Genomic DNA, 7,843 nt, shown 5'->3' with positions numbered 1-7,843 from the left:
TAACTTGGAAAGTTGTTGCAGCTTTTAGGAGAACTCCTTGACCGACAGTCCCTTTGATGTAACGAACCACACGGAGTGCTGCATGCCAATGGTCCTTTCGTGGCTGATGCATAAACTGAGAAAGAATATGCACAGGAAAAATCAAATCAGGGCGTGTGGCAGCGAGATAGATCAAACGCCCGATTAGTCGACGATACTGTGCAGGTTGTGGAAGCAAAGGCGATTTTGAGAGAGCCAGTTTATGATTCTGTTCGAGAGGAAAATCAGCAGGCTTGCAGCCGAGTAAACCAGCTTCAGCAACGATCTCTAATGCATACTTACGCTGACTAAGATAAAAACCAGCTGTGCTCCGAGCCACTTCAATGCCCAAAAAATATTTTAGAGGTCCCAAATCTTTCATCTTAAAACAACTTGCCAAATAATCCTTGAACATTTGTAGCGCTTCAGGAGAATTACTTGAGACAATCATGTCATCAACATAAATGAGAATGTTGATTTGAAGACCCCCTTTAGCAAACGTAAACAATGAATAATCAGACATGGATTGAACAAAACCATAGTCACGAAGAGAGGTTGTCAGCTTCGCAAACCAGCACCTTGGAGCCTGTTTTAATCCATACAATGATTTCCTTAAGCGACAAACCTTCTTATCATCTGCTACATGAAAACCTGGAGGAGGTTTCATGTAGACCTCTTCTTCAAGGTCACCATGGAGGAAGGCATTGTGCACATCCATTTGATGAACAACCCAGTTTCGACCTGCAGCAACTTCAAGAAACAACCGAACTGTCTCCATTTTGGCAACTGGAGCAAAAGTATTACCATAATCAATACCTTCTATCTGCTTATTACCCAGAGCAACTAATCGTGCCTTATACCTCTCTATTGTGCCATCAGCGCGATGTTTGATTTTATAAACCCACTTGGAACCAATAGCTCGTTTTCCTGGGGGTAAATCTTCAATCGTCCAAGTTTCGTTCTCCTCCAAAGCTTTGACCTCTGTACCCATTGCATCCTTCCAAACACGTTTTTGAACTGCTTGGTTAAAACTTCGAGGTTCAGCGGCCTCCGTAACCGCGACCAGATACGCTCGATGTGTTGCAGAAAAACGAGTGTTCCCAACATAATTGTGAATAGGGTACAAACACGTACCTTTGATAGGTTGCAGAAACCGTGTTTGGACAGAATTTGTGACATAATCGTTCAAAGTAACAGGCTGAGACCGTGTTCGTTCACTGCGACGAAGTGGAATAGGTGCCGGAGGTGGAGAAGCAACTGGTGCTGGAATAGGTGCGGGGGAAGGCGAGTCAGGATCAGAATCGGCTGGAGTTGATTCACCGACGTCGGAAGAGGAATCAGGTCGAATCGGAGATGGATTGTCAGGAGTCGGGGAGGATTGTCGCGACGAAGAAGACAAATTTGGGTTTGGACTTAAACCATTCGATGGGCCTTGAGGATTTATGGGCCTAGAAATGTCATCAGGTAATGGACCAGCCGAGAGAGAAGCCCATAAAGGATCCTCTTCTTCTTCCATTCGAGCGAGAGAGGATTGTGCAGAATCCTCGTGAAAAGGATATGTACTCTCATAGAATTTGACATCACGAGAAACAAAAAACTCATGATTCTCAAGATCATACAACCGCCAAGCCTTCTTCCCATATGGATAGCCTACAAAAACACACTTACGACTTCTTGCTGCGAATTTATCACCTTTATGAGCATGATCATAAGCATAGCACAAACTTCCAAAGACACGCAAGTGACCATAAGCAGGAGCCGTGTTATGAAGTCGTTCATACGGTGTTGAACCATTCAAAACAGAACTCGATGTACGATTGATCAAGTACGCAGCCGTTAAGATACACTCTCCCCAAAACTCAATGGGAAGAGACGCTTGAAAACAAAGTGCGCAGGCAATGTTGAGAATGTGACGATGCTTGCGTTCTACACGGCCATTCTTCTGTGGTGTCGCGACACAAGAGGTTTCATGGAGAATTCCCTGAGACCGAAAGTAACTAGACATAGCGATGAACTCAGTACCATTGTCGCTGCGTACACGTTGAACCCGTGTTTTAAACTGACGGTCAGCCATGGAGAGAAAATGTTTGAAGTTAACCGCAGTCTCAGTTTTGTGAACTTGCAGATACACCCAAACACTTCTGGAATAATCATCTACAATTGTTAGAAAGTAACGAGCTCCAGAATGAGATGGAGTTTTGTATGGTCCCCAAAGATCGATATGAACCAATTCAAAAATAGAAGTTGTTTTATTGCCGCTTAGAGGAAAAACAGATCTTGTATGCTTAGCGCGGAGACAAACATCACACGCCTTATTTGAAATTGTAGAAACAACAGGAACATCAATATTTGAGAGAGAACCAACTATCCTAGCAGCAGGATGACCCATCCTCTTATGCCACAGCTCATAAGACTTCTCTTCCTGAGATGACACCGAAGCAGCCAACTCCAATCTGCAGAAGCGGAAAGTTCCAGCATCACGCTTCCCCGCACCAATCATCGTCCTCAAAGCGCGGTCCTGGATAACAAGGAATTTGTCAGCCATCTGAACCACACAACCATTTTCATCCATGAGTTGGCCGAGTGAAATCAGATCAGAATGAAAACCAGGGACATAAAAAACAGACTGCAAGACCAAGTTGTCACCCAAAACCACTGTGCCTTCTTTAACAGAGATACGTTCCCGACCATCAGCTAAAATAACCAAGACCGGTTGATCCATATTTCTCACATTATGCAGAATGTTAAAATTGCCGGTAAGGTGATGAGAGGCACCAGAGTCAAGTATCCAAGAGGGAGAAGAAGACTTACCCGAAATGTTTTCAGAGCTAGAACTGGCACCACCATTGAGAAGAGACATAAGAGTTCGCCATTGGGTGTCGTTAAGACCAGTAACACCGTCTTTGTCTTTGTCGGTGATCACATGGTTGGCAGTTTGAACAAGTGGAGGAGCAGTGACATGGACAACATTGGCATATGACGGACCACCGCGACCACGACCTTGACCACCCATATTCACCGCACCACGACCTCGACCAGAAGACGTACGAGACCTAGGACGATCACCCCACCACTCGGGGTAACCAATCATAGCATAGCAGCTGTCGGAACCATGCCCAGATCGATTACAATGCTTACAAAACAGAGGTTTGTCCTTGTCATCACGACGAGACACCGGCTTGATCTGAGCAGCAAAAGCACTCATCTCCTGCTGATCATCACGAGTCTGACTTCCATGCCGGACGAGGTCTTCTTCTTGACGTACAATATTATAAACCTCCTCCATCGGTTGAAGTGGAACTCGAGAGATCAAACTGGATCTCACGGTGCGATAGGAAGCATCATCAAGACCAAAGAGGAACTGATGCACCTTGTCTTCTTCACGGTCTCGTTCGTGAACCTCGCCAAGGTTACACTCACACTTGCCGCACTTACAGACAAGAAGAGGACGGTACGCAGCCATACTGTCCCAAATACGATTCAGCTTGCCAAAATAAGCTTCGATGGCAAGACCGCGCTGTTTGCAACACGCCAACTCCGCTTTGATTTGTTGGATTTTAGGACCATTCATGACAGAGAAACGCTTCTTGAGATGATCCCACAGATCTTTAGCAACATCTCGGTGAGAGATATTCGAACGTAACACCGGGTCAATGGACATCTTGATCCATGACACAAGAAGCGCCTGAATCGTCCACCAATCTTCGAGATCTAGAGATCCTTCAGCCGGTCGAGCAATGGTACCATCAAGGAAACCAAACTTCTTTCGAGACAACAACGCCGTCTTCATACCACAAGACCACTCATCGTAGTTCGTACCCATGAGCAGAGGGTGAGAGATCACCGCTCCAGGATTATCAGCGGCTGTCAAGTCGTACGGAGAGATCGTACGGCGAACCTCCGTAACAGCCATAGTCGGGGTTGGTCGGGTCGGAGTCACTTGTTCTGAAGCCATCGGAGAACAAGAAGAACAATCGGGGAACAAAAAATGTTTATAAAAGTGTTTCAGGCTCTGATACCATGAACTGAACAGAGGGAGAAGACCAGATCGAATGAATATTCTGATGTATTGCAGTGAGTCAATTACATAGCTTATATAAGCTGATACAGAATCCTAAGTCATAAATACAATGATACGATATCTGCTATGAATAAATATATACGATATGATTTCCCTAAACATGTGGGATATGATACATAATATCCCATTAGCTTTCACAGAGTATTGAAAGCCCTGCGAACTAGTCACAATAATTTTTTTGCCTTCATGTCTCCATTCACATAATTCTTTACGCAGTGAAGAGTTAATAGAACTGCGGGGGCTTTGGAACAGGTTTTGTGACAACCCTTGCCAAGAAAGGATTAATATTCAGATAAGGCAATTGCTTTGTGGTAAACAGTACTCACAATGTTTGTCTTATGGTTCAAGGAACGAGTTGTTGCAACCAATATTTTTGGTTGGATCGTTGCGTTTAAGATGGTGGTTGCTACTCTGTTTTGGGTATAATTTCCACCATTGTTTCCGGTGTGTTAATGCGTGGTTATCATTTGGGAACATTTTTTTTGTGCCACCGCATTCGTTCTGTTGGTTAAATGTTTTCCAAAGGCTTGCGGCAGACAAACCACAAGGTCCACAACAACAGTTTATTGGGTTCTTTGTTGAGATCTTAGGTAAGACTAACAAGTTTACTTCCAATGAAGAATACACTGGGAATCTGTTTCAGAATTCTACTAGCAGTGAGTATGCTCATCTTTGGGTTGTGTTGGGATCTTTTAGAATCCTGATTTTTATTGCTGGTGTATCAGAGATCCAAATTTCACTCCAATGCCATAACTTTGTTGATGTGACGTCGACATCATATAGGGGTGTTGTTTTGTTTCTCCTTCGAGATTTTTCTAGCGTTATGGCCATACCGTTTCCGGTAGAGTTGCAGGTCACAGTTTTTAAATGGATAATTGGAGCTGATTTTACTTGCTCAGGTCCTTGCTACATGTCTACGACATTTTTTTGTTGGATTGTCGTTGCTTGCGATTCAAGTAAGCTGTTCACCAGTGGAAAGTTCAGCTTCCTCATAGATCGTGTGTCTCCAACAGCTCAAATCGTGTTAGAAAAAGGGACCATGTATGCGGTTGATGTTGTTGTGTTGCTATGGAAGTTACTTACCCTCGACGTGGGTATGAGCTCATCATATCATACTCCGACGACGATCTTAGTGCGACAGTTTTTGCATATGATGCGTTGTTTGTCTAGTAGCAATTTTAACAGTGGGGATTCACGATGGTCCTGTTATGTCTCTGACCGAAGCCTCATTTTTCGACGGTTTCAAGTAATTTATTGTCTAGTTATGTGTGGTCCGTTGGATATTGTTTACTTTTCCATACAAGCTGCATTGCCATGGAGAAGTTCTCAATTTTGTTACAGAAATACAAGGTCTTCATCCGCATTCTCAAATGCACTACAGGAAAATGTCACATATACAGCGTCCGGAAAACGCTATAACAGGTTATCATAGCGGTATTGTGAACGCTATATATGCGCCCGTTATAACAGATATGGCACTTTACATAACGTTTTCTCCTTATGCTATTTTATTTTATTTTTAGATAGCATTTCTTTTATTGCAATTGTAAACTTTATAATAGCAGATAGTTTTCGTTATTATTTATGGTTTCATATAATTCACAAACGCGTTTGTTTTCTATCATTGTTATTGTTCCCCAGATTTTAAAATAATTGGATTTTTGTTTCCCATATTAGCTTATAGATAAACATCCTGTCATTTATCAAACCAAAACATTATCTAATTGAAAAAGTTCATATATATTGCTACATCAAGTACAAAAACAACAAGTTCACCAAACCAAACAAGTTCTACAACCCAACACAATCCAACATAAGAGAAAGCTTCACATATAAACAATGTACTTATACTTTGCACACTCTTTGATGTTCATACTTCATAGTTCTTCTGAATCTCCCAATCTTCCCCAGTAAGATTTCTCTCGTAAAATATAGTTTTTCTTGCATAATCAACCACCAAGAGAACTTAGAGTCTTAGCCAAATACAATCAAACACACTGAACCACATAAATTTACAGTCCCACTTAAATAAAAAAATCGATTCATATATGCTGCTTAAAAAAAGAATATTAGTCAATTGATTGAATCTTACTCGAAATAACAAAAGTCAATTCTTCTGCAAATAGTTTTAGTGGATCTGCAACGAACACAACATATTTTCTTAACACATACATACAGTTCTCTAAAATCTAAGCTAGATTTACATGGAAGAAAGAGATTCAAGTTGTTAAAACTAAATTGCAGAGAAGACAAATCTTTCTTTACCAGATCTAGAAGCAGCAATTGGCAACGAAATGAAATTCTCGATTCCATGGCGGCGGGGAGAAAGAGAAGGAAAGAGATGAACTGAAAAGAAAAATAAAAGGGAAAAGAAGAGGAGGAAGATGAAGCTACACACTGCGTGAGGGAGAATCAGAGGAAGATGGAGAAGAGAAGACGGCGGAGGCGAGTAAGACAAAGAGAAAATAAAATAAAAATAAAAGTTAAACTTGTGTCCGTTGGATCTAATCGTATCAACGGTTAATATTAAAATAAACTGTGATCCTCACATTTACATATTAGCCAATCAAAAGCTTACCAAGGTGGTATGAGGAAGCTTCCTTAACCATAATATTCATTATCTTTCGGCAAATCGGAGGAATGCAAAGAGACTTGAAAACATTTAACATTCCAAGCTTGGAGAAAGAGAGAGCAACCGATTTACCGGAAGAATCTAAAACAATCGAACAAAAGGGAAAGATGGATTACAGTGTTTTGGTTTAAAGGAACATAAAACTTTAGATCTGGGATTAGGTATTGTGATTGAGATTTGTATGGGAGAGAGTGAGATTCGGCAAAAGATTAAGAAAATCGATATTTGTGTGGGAGAGGAATAAAAATGAAATTTTAGGGTTATGAGTATTTGGGGATTTTATTGTCGCAATTTTTTTTGTAAATTGGGATTTCTTTCGAGAAAAAAATTTTGGAGCCTAAATTTTTCTAAGTGTGGCGGTACTAAAATTTTTGCTTACTGCCTAACACTATCATAACGTTTGTAATTAGGTATTGCTATTAAAAATAACCCATCCAAAATAAAAAGCACGTTAAACGAAAATAACAATATATCATAGCGTTTACAAATATACAAACGCTATCTAAAATAAACCGGTCTTATAATCATAGCATTATTGCCACAAACGCTATATTATAGTGCTATTAAAACTCAATATTCTTGTAGTGATGGTTTTGGCGAGGTCAGCTGCAAGGGAAAAAGCATCAAATGTAACCTGGTTTTTAAAGGTGTTTGACGGAGGTGTTTTAGGACTGCGAGCACGTGGTCGTCATCCTCATGAATATCACCAGGCGTCATTGTTCTCACCAAGCAAAGATAATGAGGAAGATGATTTCTTGGTCATTCAAGGAAGCTTGGAAGCTACAGTTTTTTTAACAATGGCTCTGCATGAAGAAAGTTTTACCCAGTTGCACTTGCGGCGGCGAACAAAGAAATGCCATGAAGTTCTTAAGCAACAATATTACAAATTGGTAGACAAAGGTATTTTCTATGATTTCAGATTCGGGTCGAATCTTTCTCACCCGGAGGGACTGATGCATCACATCTCGAGAAACACGCGTCCTTGGTGTTCATCACGTTAGAGACTCTTGTTCTTTGCTTTCGATTGATTTGTTTTGTATGGGGTTAATGCATAAATGGGCTTCGAATATTAGTTGTCGGTTTACTTAGTTCTTTAGGTTAGGGTTTTGTTT

This window comes from Camelina sativa, chromosome 12, assembly GCF_000633955.1.
Source record: "Camelina sativa cultivar DH55 chromosome 12, Cs, whole genome shotgun sequence".
In the NCBI taxonomy this organism is placed as follows: Eukaryota; Viridiplantae; Streptophyta; class Magnoliopsida; order Brassicales; family Brassicaceae; genus Camelina; species Camelina sativa.
This window is presented reverse-complemented; position numbering follows the sequence as displayed.